The sequence below is a fragment of the Schistocerca americana genome, chromosome 2 (assembly GCF_021461395.2).
Source record: "Schistocerca americana isolate TAMUIC-IGC-003095 chromosome 2, iqSchAmer2.1, whole genome shotgun sequence".
NCBI lineage: Eukaryota > Metazoa > Arthropoda > Insecta > Orthoptera > Acrididae > Schistocerca > Schistocerca americana.
The window spans coordinates 230,916,833-230,933,164 of record NC_060120.1 but is presented as its reverse complement, the minus strand read 5'-3'; positions in this window follow the sequence as shown (position 1 = coordinate 230,933,164).

Genomic DNA, 16,332 nt, shown 5'->3' with positions numbered 1-16,332 from the left:
GGCAACGTTACGTAGCGCTCTGTATGAAAATCACTGGCTGTGCTGTGTGCAGTCTGTGGCTAGTTTGCATTGTTGTCTGCCATTGTAGTGTTGGGCAGCGGCAGCTGGATGTTAACAGCGCGTAGCGTTGCGCAGTTGGCGGTGAGCCGCCAGCAGTGATGGATGTGGGGAGAGAGATGGCGGAGTTTTGAAATTTGTAAGACTGTCATGAACTGCTATATATATTATGACTATTAAGGTAAATACAGTGTTTGTTCTGTATTAAATTCTTTCATTTGCTAACTATGCCTATCAGTAGTTAGTGCCTTCTGTAGTTTGAATCTTTTATTTAGCTGGCAGTAGTGGCGCTCGCTTTATTGCAGTAGCTCGAGTAACCAAGATTTTTGTGAGGTAAGTGATTTGTGAAACGTTTAGGTTAATGTTAGTCAGGGCCATTCTTTTGTAGGGATTTTTGAAAGTCAGATTGCGTTGCGCTAAAAATATTGTGTGTCAGTTTAAGCACAGTCTTGTATAATTCTTCAAAAAGGGGACGTTTCAACTTTTTCGATGAAAGAGTGTAATTTTTAAGGGCGGTGAAACGAGAAATGCTATGGGTTGTGGAACAACAGAAGTGCAGACATTGCACGTTTATTTTGTACCGAGAATGTGTTTTTTCATAAGCTACTGACCTTTCATTTCCTCAGTTTTTCACGTAATAAACCATTTTTTTCATATATCTTTTCATCAGCGTCTGCACAACATGTTACTGGGGTGAGACTATGTAAACTCCGCTGTGTTCTGGCAAAAGAAGCAAATTTTAAGGTGCAAACCAGAGATTTGTGCTTTCACCGTCAGATGTAAAGAACATCTTTTGAGAAAGAACGGTACCAGTCACCTAAATTCATCTTTTGCCGATCATGTCTTAATTACTGGACATGTGCTTAAAGCCATAGGCGATAACAATATTCTGCATACCGAAAAGAAGGGGCGTAGGTTAGATGTCTTAGAGGAGATTTTCAAGCATCTCACTCGTCATGATGGCCTCATTCTCAACGAACAGCTGCAGCTGCGAAATAAAAACTTTTTTGACTGTATAAAGCCATTGCTTGATCTTTGATTCAGATTTCCTCATGCAGTTTACCGAAATGTTGTTTTCCTGTCACATCTTTGCTGTTTTCTTGTATGTCATAACTAACGTTTTTACGTTACAAAATGTGTCTCTATTTAAAACAGATAAATATGTAACTTCATCCTGTTATTATTAATGCTTACGTTATGCCTGAATCAGCTGCATCACAATGTCATGTGTCTAATTTTGAATGTACAATAGCCTAGTTGTTTCTGCGGCTACTAGATGGCGCTCGTAGCAACACCATGTTTACTTGCTCACACTTTCTAAAGTGGGCACCTCATTCTTGTTGCAACCCCTGTCCACAGTACGAGCAGCCCTTAGCGGCTCGCCATCTGACAGGTGTTCATGACGTCGCCTTTCCGGCCGAGATCTTTTTTAATATGTGACTTGTAAGTACTGCATCGTTTCGAGTCAGTACAAACTTTAATTTTATTAATGTACTATATACCTAATGTTTTGGTACAGTTAGTCTAATTCTGAAGACGGTCGCCTAGTAGCCTCGAAACCAGGTCAGTTTTGACTTAATATTTGTGACCGAGGGCTTATTTGTTACAATTTAATTCTGACACGGTCACTGAACCTTAGCAGCTATGTTCAAAGTTTTTATATGTGTACGTTTTACTCAAAATTCGCCGCTAGGGGCGCTTCTGTGGGAGTTACAAATGGTTAACAAGCCAGGCGAAAATAAATCGCTAAATTTTCAGCGAATTTCTTTTTAGATACTGACCAAAGCGGAGCTGACAGTAGATTTTTTTAATGGTCACCATGCAAGTGTGGGCATGGAGGGACTTTGCTTAGTGTTTACTGTCAATGTGAGCGTAGCCTTGAGTTTAGAACGGCACTTCCCCTCAAGCTCCAGTCATTTCCCCTACAACACCTGCCCGTAACCCCCCTAACCCCCCCCCCCCCCCAACTGCGATCACTAAAGCTTGCTTTTGCTTGTGTTTTGGTTTCGAACAATCGAGGAAAATGTGTTGTGAGCTCACTCATATAATCTATTTAATCTATTGTACATATGAACAATGAGTGCTTGACAATGCTGTAGCTAATCTTATTTCAGCAGCTATGGTGTCCTCTACGAGATTACGACTTGCGGTACTTGTAGTAGGTTGATGCACCCACGATGAAAGCATTGATTGTTTATTGAAGAGTAGCGCTAGACTCTGTGCGAATTTCCAATTTGAAAGTTGCAAAAGTTCGCTTCTTTCAGAACGTAAACTATTATCACACGCCCTGCAATGAGCACGATAACTGTTCTTTGGATATGCAGTTAACCACCCTGTCACTGTTTTCCTTCTTGCCAAACTTCCCTAAATTTATGTTTGGGCTTGGACTGACACTGTTTTGTAACACTCTTTTTCGTTGCTGAAGCCATATAAAAAAATGCTGGTACTTAAGAGCCGGCCGCCGTGGCCGAGCAGTTCTAGGCGCTTCAGTCCGGAACCACGCGATTGCTACGGTCGCAGGTTCGAATCCTGCCTCGGGCACGGATGTGTGTGATGTCCTTAGGTTAGTTGGGCTTAAGTAGTTCTAAGTTCTAGGGGACTGAGGACCTCAGATGTTAAGTACCATAGTGCTTAGAGCCATTTGAACCATTTGGTACTTAAGTTATCCTCCCCAAAAAAGACATTTTACAAGCTTATATTACTGCTAAAGGAACTGAAGTGATCTATAGGAGCTGTTCATCCTCTATTTTCAACATGTGAATGCACAAAGACAGAAACACAACAGGTTAAGAATTTAACTGTGGAAGTAACAATGGTGCAGAGACTACAATACACGTGCTAAAAGTTCCCTGATGGACCCCTGGTTTCGGTCGACGCATATCGTCCTCATTCGGAACGTTAAAATGGCCATTTTTCTTCTAACCATTGCGTTGTATTGCAACAACTTTACTTTACGCGTTGTTTGCTACAAGTAAATACCGCATTTGGAGATGATTATCTCGTAGAGCTCATTCTCGAATCTGTCACCTCCGTGCGAAATATGTGACTTGGGAGGCAACAAGCAGCTCGCTGGCACGAGAACCACTAACCAACAAACACGTCAGTATTACCTTATCACGTGCCCTCTCCCGACAGTAAGTAAAATACTCCTTTTCTGCACCTCGTCCCTGAGGTAGGCTATTATAGGCTAACTTCCCGTCCGCAATGGCGACAGATTTATACAATGTCTAAAATTTGCATAGTCTGGCAACTTTTTCTTTTTTAATTTCTTATTTTGTAATTTTTATTTCGTGTACAGAAAGTCCCCACGTTTTACAGAGGAATCAGAAATCTGTCCTTATGTCCTACATTTTGGAAAAAAGAGCCCAAAAGTCGCTACGCGTAGGAACATGCCCCTAAGATTGGCAACTGTGGACAGACTGCTCCTATATTCGATAATTGTGACACGCCAACCACGAAGCGCCTACCTTGCCCAGGTGCCGGCTGTGCTGTTGCTAGAGCGGGGTGGCGAGCCCCGGGCCCGGCCGGCGCCCTCTGCGCGGAGCAATTTCGATTGATCGGAAGCAATTCCGGCGGCGCTGCGGGCCTCTCCATCAAAAAGGCCGCCGCGGCGCACCGGAAGTGAGTGGCCGCCATTACCGCCGGCCGACCAGCCAGTAAAGCGCCGCCAAGCTGTTCCATTTCGCGCTCCATTGTTGCGCGCCTTTGTTTAACTCTGCGTCGAGGGGAGGCAATCCGGCGTTTATTTACAGCCCTCGGGCGTCCGCAGGAGGCGGGAGCGACGTGTGTGTTGATATCCTCCCATCTGCGCTCCGTCGCCTCGCGGTTCCAGCTTTCTCCCCTCCCCTCCGCCCCCCCCCCCCCCTGCCGCCAACTGCTTTCGTTCGATTCGCGCTCCCTCTACTCTTCCATTTCGCTGGCGCGTTTTGTTCGCTCGGGGACCTCCTACTCCCGCTTTCACTGCGCGGCCTTTTCGCTGGTAAACAAGAGAGCCGCCGCTGATTTAATATCGGCAAACCGCGTTCCTTTCCTTTCTCGGATGTCACACAAGCTGGACTCTTTTATAACATTTACGGGTCGCCTGGCAAAGGAACAACGATAAAAATAAATGAACAGATTTCTGCATTGTGGAAGTGCGGGGAAAACGACGATCTCTCTTCTTTTCTTCCACTCTGTTTTACCAATCATGGACCGAGCGAGGTGGCGTAGTGGTTAGCACACTAGACTCGCTTTCGAGAGGACGACAGTTCAAACCCGCGTCCGGCCATCCTGATTTAGCTTCTTCGTGATTTCTCTAAATCGCTTAAGGGGCTCCGGAAAGGCTCAAAATCATGAAAAGTTCAATTTTTACTTTTTTGCGTTTTCTGAATCAGCAAACTATTACCTTTTAATAGATATATAATTTATTCAATTCCGAAGACTACAACTATTTTTAATTTTTTTTTTTTTTTTTTTTTTTTTTTTTGAAATGTGTTTTACATGGGCGTGACCCACTGTGGCGCTGTTAAACTGCTGTCAAATGGTGTTATTATTAACGTCCGTGTTCATCAGGTACATTTTAGTGATGTGAGATAAAGTATGTGTTGTGGCTAACCTGTGATGGTTCAATATATATCGCTGGTGTGATTGTCGATTGTTTCATGTTTATTTACTCTGTCGTTATCTCGAAAATATTCGTAATTAATTCTGTTTCTTGAGTCTCTGTTTTGTTGAAGTATAATAATGAGTAAAAGTAAAGTTATTAGAAATCCTCTGAAGGCTTTTAAGAAAAGGAGAAATGTTGGAAAGCCAAAGGTATGTGTTATTACTGTAAACAATAAAGACGATAACCAAGTGAGTGAACCTAACCTCTCAATTACACCTGCCCATAGCAGTCAAAGTGGGAAAGAAAATTCTTCACAGAAGAAGCTTGGTTCAATGAGTGAAAACTATGAATGTTTTATGGGCGAATCGGATGTGAATGAAATATTTGATATGTCGGTTCTCAAAGGAATTTTTTCAAACTGTGTAAGATGTATTCATTGTAGTGAAGTTGGTCTGGAACTCTCCATAATAAAGCACGTAGGACTTGCTAGTGAAATACAACTGAAATGTGATAAGTGTTCATACATGACCACCTTTTGGAACAGTGTTGCAGTAACTGCAACTGAAGAAAATGGTAGCAAAATCTACGAACACAACAACGAGCGATGCTTGCTTTAGACAAGGAACGCCTTCGGGCTGCAGACAGGGCTGTAAAGAGTCTAGAAATACAAGCAAGAGTAAACAGGAGGAGGAACAAGAGGAAGCTGGAGGAGGAGTTTGCAGAGGATGAAGATAATCCATCCTATGGACCTGGAATGCACTAAAAAGTTAATCCAATCTTTGTCGCTCGATTTCCAAAACTTTTATTTTCTCATACTAATTACATGTTTTCTAAGGATCTTCCAAACATATTTGTTTCAAACTTTCAGTAAATGTTACACAGTACCTTCTGCATAATTTAACACAGCCTTTTTCCAAAAAACTGTATATTTTTGAATATATAAATAAAAAATTGCAAAAAAATGTTGTGAATTTTCATTACAATTGAAAAAAAAATCATCTTTAATAACTGAACAAAAATTTTGTAAAATCCCTGTGTTAAGTTGTAGCCCATATTCCAATAAATAATCTGTAAAAAGTTCAACTTCCTACCTCAAATACTTTGTGAGGAAAGATGTAATTTATAAGCGTTATTTTAACATTGCAAGTGTAGGGCGTTCCGGAGCCCCTTAAGGCAAATGCTGGGATGGTTCCTTTGAAAGCGCACGGCCGACTTCCTTCCCTACTCCGATGGGACCGATGACCTCGCTGTGTGGTCCCCTCCCCCAAATCAACCAACGAAACATGTGTTTCCCTGCGTGTGCGTAAGTATTTCTTGATGCTAGTTTAACGAACAACAGCATTGTGAGTAGCACAGAGTAAAGAAACCAAATCAGCCGTTAATCTTCTTAATCTGTCAACCTTCAGGTACTATTAATATTATACTAACGATTTTTATGTTAGGTCCGTTTGTGTGCAACAAAGGCAAGCGCGGGATTAGCCGAGCGGTCTCAGGCGCTGGGGTCATGAACTGTGCAGCTGATCACGGCAGAGGTTCGAGTCCTCCCTCGGGGCCGGCCGGTGTGACCGAGCGGTTCTAGGCGCTTCAGTCTGGAACCGCGCGACCGCTACGGGCGCAGGTTCGAATCCTGCCTCGGGCATGGATGTGTGTGTCATGTCCTTATGCTAGTTAGGTGTAAGTAGTTCTAAGTTCTAGGGGACTGATGACCTGAGATGTTGAGTCCCATAGTGCTCAGAGCCATTTTGAACCTCCCTCGGGCATGGGTGTGTGTGTTTGTCCTTAGGATAATTTAGGTTAAGTAGTGTGTAAGCTTAGGGACTGATGACCTTAGCAGTTAAGTCCCATAAGATTTCACACACGTTTGAACATTTTTTTGAACAAAGGCAACATTTGGTTTGTCAAACGTGTTTGGATGAATTTATTTAGGCATCTTCAGTGGCCCGAAATACACATATATTTTCCATTCGTATGCATCAGTTTAAACATTCATATTTTTCTGTTGTCATTTACCAAAAGTTCTAAGTACCTTTTACTCAATATACGAGTTAGCATTTACTTTGTGTGTTCTTGCTGTTCTGTATGAGCTCTTGGTCTGCTGCTGGTGGGGCTACTGTTGTGCCTGTTAACTATTTTAGAATTATGTAGTTTTGCCAACTGTGGTACATACATACACACACACACACACACACACACACACACACACACACACACACACTCACACACATAACCTTCGACCACAGAAGTCAAAAACTATCTTCCACAATTGGTAAATGGTTCAAATGGCTCTGGCCACTATGGGACTCAACATCTGAGGTCATCAGTCCCCTAGAACTTAGAACTACTTAAACCTAACTAACCTAAGGACATCACACACATCCATGCCCGAGGCAGGATTCGAACCTGAGACCGTAGCGGTCGCGCGGGTTCCAGACTGAAGCGCCTAGAACCGCTCGGCCACACCGGCCGGCACAATTGGTAATACGTTATTATTATTATTACAGGATTAATCAATACAAAGATTAATTAATACCATTTTGTTGTATTCCTGATATCCTCCGCCAAGCCTCTTTATCCAACTCATCTTCCTTATCGATGCTGCGATGTTCCATTAATCCATTTATATGATCTGTCCAAGAACGCCATGGTCTTCCGCGCTTACGCCTGCCAGGTGGTTTCCATTCATAAACCTTTTTTTATCACCGATGATCTGGCGTTCTCATCATATGTCCCTACCAATTCAATGATTTTCTTTCAAACCTATCTATCACCGTATCATTTGCCTTCATTCTAGCTCTTACTTCGTTATTAGTTTTCCTTTTGATTTTTGATATTCTGGAATTCCTACCCAAATAAGCCGTTTCTACAGCTATTAGTCTTCTTTTGAGATCCGCGTTTAAGATCCATAATTCTGATCCATAGCATAGCACTGATTCAAGCATTATCTTACCTACTCTTTTCTTTTTATTTTTGGAAATATTCTTATGCCACCAAAAAGAATTGATACCCTCTAAATCTTTTCTGATTTGCTGTATTCTATATTTTACTTCTGTATGGCCCAATCCATTTTTATCAATATGTGCCCCGAGATATTTAAATTTCTCTACCTGTCTCATAACTGCTTTGTCATTGATTTATACTTCAAATTTAGCATCACTACTCACCACCTGATGCTCTGTTTTTGCTTGACTCATTTGTAGTCCCCATCTGTTGTGGTAATACTTCATTCCTAAGGAAATTTAATCAATTACTGCTGATGCAATTTGCAAGTCGTCCAGGGCTTATTTGGAGCAGGGGTGACCGACCTTTAATCTTACTTGGGCCACATTGGAAGAAATCGAGGGCTTTTGGGCCGCACATTGCATACTTACCACCAACAATAACAGCAGACCAAAAAATTATTAATTTGTGATTATCTACTCTAAAAAAGCATGATGGAATTAATTTGACATTTTATATATGAAATTGTAGAAAGAAGTCCATCCCATGAACGTCTAGGGAAGTAATTCCAGTGGTGGTTTCCCGTTGCCTTCCACTGTCGTTCACATCTTGTCGGCTCGCTGACCCAGTTTCCCGCTGGGGTTGGTTACCCAACATTCCACACTTTTGCTCAGCTTAACGGAGGCACCACGTGTAGGTAGGATTGTGGAGATTTGAGGTGAGAGAGGCTAAGAGAACAATATTAAGAGTTGGAGAAGAAAGAAACATGCTGAAAGTTATCAGAAAGAGAAAACGGAACTGGATTGGACATTGTTTGAGGAGGGTCTGTTTATTGAAAGAAGGAATGGTGGAGGGTAAAAGGGGAAGAGGAAAAAGAACATATCAAATGCTGGACAATATCAAAGGAGGCAAATATTCAGAAATGAAAAGACTGACTATGGACAGACAAAAGTAGAAGAGACTTAACCCATGACAAGACCTGCAGTAAAGCAGAATACCATGCTACTACTACTAATATATGAAATAGCCGTACAATAACGAATCAGCGCGTCTGACGGTCTGGCCAGTCATAAGAACGAGACTCTGGTGTTTCAAGTATAGCACGGGCCACAATGTTACGAACAGAATGAACTAATGAGAGAATAGCATCGTATAGCGGCAGTTTCTGATTCAAAATATTCAATCTATCATAACTTTGCAGTGGAATTTTGTGTATTTTTTTCCTCGATCGTGTGATACATTGTCACTTCTTGGACCTCACTGATACTTGCTTTGGGCCGTATACGGACCGCAGGCCGCAGGTTGGACACCCATAATTTAGAGAGTACGAGGTCGGTTCAAAAAATTCCTGAACAGTCATAATTTCGCGCCAATGGCGTGTTGGAACGAAATGCGGTTGGCATCCCAGCACACGCCTATGCTTAATGTGTGACTGCCGGAAGTTTCATTGTTGTATGTCTGTTAGCTATTGTTCAGTGCTGTAGTGACTAGAACGCTGGGTCACATAGTTCGCGAATTTTGGGAGGGCAGATATAGAGGAGCAACGCGCCTGCATTAAATTTTGCGTGAAACTCAAGAAAAACCTTATAGAGACACACCAAACGATGCAGGAAGCCTACGGTGATGAGTGCTTATGCCGTACTCGGTGTTACGAATGGTTCATATCGTTTAAAAATGGACAGGCGGAAGTTAAAGGTGACTCTCGTTCAGGACACCCCTCGACGTATACTGACAACACTCATGTCAGGAACGCCAACGAAACAGTGCGTGTCAATCGAAGACTGACTGTCCGAGAGATTGCAGAAGAATGTAACATTTCAGTTCGATCATGTCGTGAAATGCTAACGTAGCATCCAGGAATGCATAGCGTTGCTGCCAAGTGAAATACTTCGCCTCGCAATCTGTGAAGAGCGGTTGGACCGCGCAAATGAGAACGAGATGTTGCTTAAGAGACTCATAACTGGTCTATGGTTATGATGCCGAAACCAAGGTTCAATCTTCACAATGGGTCGGGAAAGGTTCTCCAAGACCAAATGAGCTCTTCAGGTCATGCCAAATGTCAAAGCTATGCTGATAGTTTTCTTCGGCTTTGAACGATTAGTTCATCATGAATTCGTGCGACAGGGCCAAACTGTTAATCGATGGTACTGTCGGAGCGTATTGCGACGCCTGGGATAAAAGTGGAGAAAGAAACGGCCTGAAATGCAGCGAGAGAAATCATGGTTTTTGCATCACGGTAACGCACCCTCACATTCGTCCCTGTTGGTGCGTGACTATCGCACAAAAAACGAAATCACTGTGCAGCCTCATCCTCCGTACTCTCCAGACCTGGTCCCTGCGGCATTTTTAATATCCAAAGTTGAAAACCCCGTTGAAAGGACGAAGATTTAAAACGATAAAGGGATAAAAGAGAATTCTGAGACGACGCTTCGCGCTATCCAACAAGAGCAGTAGTAAGACTGCGTGGATACGGTTTTGGGATCAGTGTATCAGTTGTGGAGGACAGTATTTCGAAGGAGACCATGCACAACAAGTAGAAAAATTTTGTGGACAAAGTCCCGTAATTTTTTTAAAAGGCCTCGATTTCAGATCACGTATTTTGATGTTGCTATTTCCTCTTATGTTAATGTATTAACACTGTTGTGGCGTAGCAAGACAGCCACGCCACGCAAGTAGCCGAAAGGCACGCGTTTAGTTCACGCAGGCAAGAGATAGGTCTGTAACAGGATACGTAATGAATGCTATAAAGAAAAGTACGTAGCTTCTGGATTACTTAACTTTAATCCATCCTTGTTGTATACATCGCTCTTGACGATACAGGTGAGACTCTTTAGATACAAGCTATGTAAGGCTAATGGCGCCTTGCTAGGTCGTAGCCATGGACTTAGCTGAAGGCTATTCCAACTATCTGCTCGGCAAAGGAGCGAGGCTTCGTCAGTGTAGTCGCTAGCTACGTCGTCCTTACAACTGGGGCGAGTACTAGTCCTTATCTCGAGACCTGCCTTGTGGTGGCGCTCGGTCTCCGATCACACAGTGGCGACACGCGGGTCCCACATGTACTAATGGACCGCGGCCGATTTAAAACTACCACCTAGCAAGTGTGGTGTCTGGCGGTGACACCACAAACACCATATTTTTTCTACGAATACCTGCTAGAGTTTCATTCACGCTACAAAAATAGTTGAAAGACACGTAAAATTTAAGAAGTACTAGAGAGTTGGTTGTCAGCCAAGTCAGTTCAGTTCACGTGGTAGATATCATCGTCCTTATAGTTAACGTGTTCACACAAAACAGCGACAGTCACACTGTTGCCCATAAACATTAAAAATAATACCAGTAAGCATTTTTGTTGGTTGTAACACAAATGCATGAAATATAGATCGCCTCTAAAACATTCCCAGTTGAAATTTGGAACAATTGCCGAGTTTCAACTCAAAGTTCAGAGCCGCCTTTCCCATTAAGGCACGAGGTGAAAAGTAGTGTGAATGAAAATGTAGTTGATACTTGTAAAAATATGGAATTAGTAAACTATCACAAATCTCAACATCAAAAAATATGGTCTACAATCTAAATGAACCCAAACACAGGAAGGATTGCAGACTAGCTTATCTGCAGTAAGTGTTTAAAGTTCCAGACAAATTACTCACATGAAGGAAGAGCGGCGCCCTCTCTTGTCGTGCTTCGGAGGTCAGCGTTGCACCAAACTCCCTTAGTGATGTGTGTTGAAACGAAGATGAAATGGGAACGCAAATGCCAACAGGCTTCGCCGACAGCAAACGACGCAAGACCAGCACGGTGTGAGTTGGAACGGACCGAAAAGTTAATTTCCCAGAAAGGGATTTCCGTAACATGACATGGCGTGGCTCACTGTTACGACAGAGATGCGAAGACAGAACCGCCGCTGTAAAGAAGCGGACAGTACACAACAATGGGAGCATATTCAGCAATTCACTGCGAGCACAGCGTGGGGTTAAAACTGTGTGTCGTGCTACCGCAGATAGTAAAATAGATAAAAGTTTCTTCAACCTGAACGTTGCTTTATAACACAGGAATGCTTCTCTGGGCCTGTATTCGTCGTGGCATTCTATCACAAGTTCATCAAGGCACTTTTGCTCCAGATTGTCCATCTCCGCAACGGCGATTCGGCGTAGATTCCTTAGAGTGGTTGGTGGGTCACGTCGTCCATAAACAGCCCTTTTCAATCTATCCCAGGCATTTTTCGATAGGGTTCATGTCTGGAGAACATGCTGGTCGAGCGTTATCGTGAAGGAAGTCCTTCACAAGATGTGCGCGTTGGGAGCGCGAACTGTCGTCCATGAAGACGAATGCTTCACCAATATGCTGCCGATATGGTTGCACTGTCGGTCAGAGAATGGCATTCACGTATCGTACAGCCGTTTCGGCGCCTTCTGTTACCACCAGCGGTGTATGTCGACCCCACATAATGGCACCCTAAAACATCAGGGAATCTCCATCTTGATGCACTCGCTGGACGGTGTCTCGAAGGCGTTCAACCTGACCGGGTTGCCTCCACACACGTCTCCGATGATTGTTTGGTTGAAGGCATATGCGACACTAATCGGTGAAGAGAACGTGATCCAATCCTGAGCGGTCAATTTGGCATGTTGCTGGGCCCATCTGTGCCGCGATGCATGGTTTCGTGGTTGCAAAGATGGACCCCGGCGTGGATGTGAAGTTGCGTGTCATGCAGCCGATTGCGCACAGTTTGAATCGTAACTCGATGTCCTGTGGCTGCAGGAAAAGCATTATTCAACATGGTGGCCATAAGCCGTAGGTGGCGGTCATCCACTGCAGTAGTAGCCTTTGGGCTGCCTGAGCGAGGCATGTCATCGACAGTTCCTGTCTTTCTGTATCTCCTCCATGTCCGAACAACATCGCTTTGGTTCACTCCGAGACGCCTGGACACTGTCCTTGTTGAGAGCCCTCCCTGGCACAAACTGCGGTATTGACCGTCTAGGCTTGGTTGAACTACAGACAACACGAGCCGTGTACCTCGTTCTTGGTGGAATGGCTGGAACTAATCGTCTGTCGGAACCCCTCCGTCTAATAGGCGCTGCTCACGAATGGTTGTTTACATCTTTGGGCGGGTTTAGTGACATCTCTGAACAGTCAACGTCTATCTACAGGAGTTCTGGGAAACGGGGTGCTGCAAAACTTTTTTTTTATGTATGTACACAAACAGTAGGCCAAAGGAACTAACCAATGCGGTGAGGCTTGGAGGCAGCGATGATACGGAAGTTGCAAATGACGAAACGCTTTAAAGACTTAGGAGGATTTTCGACAGTGATAGCTGTCCGTTAAGCGGCGAGCGATCTAGGGCATCGATGCAAGAGCTGCATCCTGCAGATGACGAAAAGCAAACGAACCTTAACAATATTCTAGCTGTAGGCATGTTCTTTCACTTGTATGATTCAGTTGCTTCTTCCTGGAGCCGTCATTACTCTCATTGGCATTTTTCTCAGAGTTAATAGTAGTGTGAAAGCCAGCGAAAGCTGTTAGTAGTGTATGAGGTGGGCTTACCTTCTTCTGTGAAGTCAAGATTTGTATTCCAGCATTGTTATTCTACCTTTTGCACACTATATTAATGTTGAGGGTGGGAAGTGGGTATTTCTTACGAAAGAAGTTACGTGTCGAAGATTATTAATGGCAGGAGTGAAGTGTTTTGATGCTGCAAGAAAGGCAGAGGGCTCTGGCTTTAGTAATCTTTTGGTTGCCACTTCGCACAATGATTTCAGAAATTCCAAAGCAGTGTTATCAATTCCTTCTGCTTTGTTTGATACCTAGTTTTCCTCTATTGGCCGAGGGACACCTGTGACGCCACTCATGATCTACATCTGTACTCTGCATACCACGATGAAATGCATGGCAGAGGGTACATACCGTTGTACCAGTTATTTGGGTTTCTCCCTGTTCCATTCACGTATGGAGCGTGGGGAGAACGATTATTTGAATGCCTCTATGACTGCAGTAATTATTCTACATCTACATCTACATACATACTCCGCAATCCACCATACGGTGCGTGACGGAGAGTACCTCGTACCACAACTAGCATCTTCTCTCCCTGTTCCACTCCCAAAAGGAACGAGGGAAAAATGACTGCCTATATGCCTCTGTACGAGCCCTAATCTCTCTTATCTTATCTTTGTGGTCTTTCCGAGAAATACAAGTTGGCGGCAGTATAATTGTACTGCAGTCAGCCTCAAATGCTGGTTCTCTAAATTTCCTCAGTAGCGATTCACGAAAAGAACGCTTCCTTTCCTCTAGTGACTCCCACACGACTTCCTGAAGCATTTCCGTAACACTCACGTGATGATCAAACCTACCTGTAACAACTCTAGCAGCCCGCCTCTGAATTGCTTCTATGTCCTCCTTCAATTCGACCTGATAGGGATCCCAAACTCTCGAGCAGTACTCAAGAATAGGTCGTATTAGTGTTTTATAAGCGGTATCCTTTACAGATTAACCACATCTTCCCAAAATTCTACCAATGAAGCGATGATTACTATCCGCCTTCCCCACAACTGCCATTACATGCTTGTCCCACTTCCTATCGCTCTGCAATGTTACGCCCAAATATTTAATCGACGTGACTGTGTCAAGCGCTACACTACTAATGGAGTATTAACATTACGGGATTCTTTTTGCTATTCATCTGCATTAATTTACATTTATCTATATTTAGAGTTAGCTGCCATTCTTTACACCAATCACAAATCCTGTCCAAGTCATCGTGTATCCTCCTACAGTCACTCAACGACGACACCTTCCCATACATCACAGCATCATCAGCAAACAGCTGCATATTGCTATCCACCATATCAAAAAGATCATTTATGTAGATAGAAAACAACAACGGACCTACCACAGTTCCCTGGGGCACTCCAGATGATACCCTCACCTTCGATGAACACTCACCATCGAGGGCAACGTACTGGGTTCTATTACTTAAGAAGTCTTCGAGCGACTCACATATTTGGGAACCAATCCCATATCCTCGTACCGTAGTTGGGAGTCTACAGTGGGGCACCGAGTCAAAAGCTTTCCGGAAGTCAAGGAATATGGCATCCGTCTGATACCCTTCATCCACGGTTCGCAAGATATCATGTGAAAACAGGACGAGTTGCGTTTCGCAGGAGCGATGCTTTCTAAAGCCGTGCTGACGCATGGACAGCAACTTCTCTGTCTCAAGGAAATTCATTATATTCGAACTGAGAATATTTTCGAGAATCCTGCAACAAACCGATGTTAAGGATATTGGTCTGTAATTTTGAGGATCCCTCCTTCTACCCTTCTTATATACAGGCGTCACCTGCGCTTTTTTCCAGTCGCTCGAGACTTTACGTTGGGCAAGAGATTCGCGATTAATGCAAGCTAAGTAAAAGGAGCCAATGCAGTAGAGTACTCTCTGTAAAACCGAATTGGAATCCCATCAGGACCTGGCGATTTCCTTATATTCAAGCCATTCCGCTGCTTCAAAAACCCAGGGATGTCTATCACTATGTCCTCCATACGGGAATCTGTACGAGACTCAAACGGCGGTATGTTTGTACGGTCCTCCTGCGTGAAAGATTTCTCAAATGCTAAATTTAAAATTTCAGCTTTCGTTTTCCTGTCTTCCGTTGCCAGGCCAGACTGATCAGTGAGTGACTGGACGGAAGCCTTCGACCCGCTTACCGATTTTACGTAAGACCAGAATTTCCTTGCGTTTTTAGCAAGATCTTTACTAAGGTATATCGGTGGTAGTGGTTGTATGCTTCGCGCGTCGCTCTTTTTACAGCAGCACGAATCCCTACTAACTTTTGCCTGTCCTCATTCTCCCGATCTTTCTTGTATCGCGAGTGCAACTGTCTTTGCTTCCTGAGCATTCTCCGAATTGCGCTGTTAAACCACGGTGGGTCTTTTCCGTCTGCAACCTACTTAGTCGGCACATACTTCTCCAATGCGTGATTTACAATGTGTTTAAAATTTGCCCATAATTCTTCCACGTCCATCGTACCGGAAGTAAATGAAGTCGATTCATTTACTAAGTGGGATGCTAACAACTGCTTATCTGCTCTTTCTAGTAAGACCGGCTTTTTAACTTTCGTAACCATAGTCGTAATGACAACATCATGATATCCCTGTCACAACATTGACACCGTCGATGAGGTCTGGTCTGTTCGTGGCTACCAGATCTAAAATATTTCCATTACGCGTTGGCTGTCGATTTAGCTGCTCAAGATAGTTTCCGGATAATGTGTTCAAAAATAATTCACACGACGGATTATCTGTACCACCTGTAATGAATTCATAGACTTCCCAGTCTATACTAGGTAGGTTGAAGTCGCCTCCGACTAATATAGCATGATCCGCCTACTTCAGCGATACAGAGTGTAGACTCCCTTTGAATGATTCTAGAACTGTAACGGTGGAACCTGGAGGCTGGTAATAACACCCAACAATTAATTTTATTTCTCCTAGCCCCGTTAAACGTGTCCAGATAACTTCACAATCACACTCTACTTCGACCTCAGTAGACACAATATTTTTGTCAACCGCAATGAAGACACCACCTCCTAGAGTGTATAATCTGCGTTTCCGTTACACGTTCCAACCCTCACTAAATATTTCAGAACTTCCTATCTCAGGGTTCAGCCAGGTCTCAGTCCCGAGAATAATTTGCGCGCCACACGCTGCCTGGAGAGCAGTAAATTCAGGAATTTTATTCCCAACACTCTGAAAATTTACTG